Below are 1,504 nucleotides of genomic sequence, written 5' to 3'. Positions count from 1 at the left end.
AGTTTCCTCATCTGTAAAATAGGATCATAATCACCGCTTCACCCACCTTCAGGGCCGAGGATCAAAGAGGATACAATGTGTGATTTGCTGTAAACTTACAAACGTACAGATTGTTAGCAAGATGACCTCGCTTGTCCCAGAACTACTTCATTCTATTAGTATCCCACGCCAGTACCCACAGATACCAGGACCAAACGAAGTTTTTCCACATTCTGCTTGTGGTGCTTTGGAAGTAGCTCCACAAATTCTTTGACATTCCTCCCTTCAAAAATGGAACCTAATTCCCTCCCCTTGAGTGAGGCCTGGACTAAGTGACTCACCCTTAGTGTTGCTAGATAAATATAGGGTTGCTAGATAAAATACGTGATGCCCAATTAAATTTGAATTTCGGAAAAACAACAAATTTTAGTTCAAGTATGTCCCAATTATTGTATGAGATATACTTACACGAAAGTGTGTTCATTGTTTATCTGAAATTCAAATTTAACTGGGTATCCTGTTGTTTTTGTTTGTTTTACTAAAGCTGGCAATCCTATTCTAATGAATAGAATGCCAGGTCATAAAAGGCATTCCAGCTTTCACCTTGCTCCCTCTCTCTGGGAGAAGCCAGATGCTGTGATGTGAGGACAGCCCTGTGGAGAGATCCCTGACATGTCCAGCCAACAGCCAGCACCAACTCAGGAGCCACATGAGTGACCATCTTGCAAGGGGGTCCTCCAGCCCCGGTTAAGCCTTGAAGGACTGCAGCCCTGGCCAATGTCTTGATTAAGCCGCATGAGAAACCCTGAGCCAGAACCACCCCACTAAGTTGCTCCTGAATTCCTGACCCATTGACACCATGTGGGATAATAAATGATTATTGTTTCAAACTGCTACGTCTCAGAGCCTCTGGCTCAGCCCTGGCTGGCACTGTGCTTCCTACAGAATGTTCCCTGCCTCTAAGGGGCTCTGAGTTTTGATTACTAGACCCCACTCTATCAGACCAATCAAGTACCCAGGGCAAGTTTCTATGAAAGCTTTTTCTAAAATGTAATGGCACATAGTATGAAGTCTGTGAAAAGAAGATAAATTTTTGAGGCAAAAGGAACTACTCATACTTTTCAGAGGTCCCCCGAGGCCCTTTACCTGCATCAGAAGGAGGCACTCGGGCCGTGGGGACCAGTTCTGCTGATTCCTAGCTCCTTTAATCTCTCAAAGCCGTGGTTTCATCTGTAAATATAGGCTTGGTGATACCTATTTGCAGGACTTTATGATGATTAGAAGTATTAAAAATAACTCTTACAAGGAGGGTCAGTGTACCAAGCACTACTGCACTTCACGTCATCCTCATAACAACCCTTCAAGATGGGTACTGAGCTTCTCCCATTTTACACATTAGGAAACTGAGGCACACAAAATATACATGACTGTCCATGACTAATAAGTACATAACATGCCTAGCACGTAGTATGCATCTTTGTAAAAGTTGCTGTGAAGGTATCCTTAATCCTCCAAACCACTGTTT

The sequence above is a fragment of the Rhinolophus sinicus genome, linkage group LG11, assembly GCF_036562045.2.
Source record: "Rhinolophus sinicus isolate RSC01 linkage group LG11, ASM3656204v1, whole genome shotgun sequence".
NCBI lineage: Eukaryota > Metazoa > Chordata > Mammalia > Chiroptera > Rhinolophidae > Rhinolophus > Rhinolophus sinicus.
The sequence above is the reverse complement of the archived record's forward strand: the minus strand, read 5'-3'. Positions refer to the sequence as shown.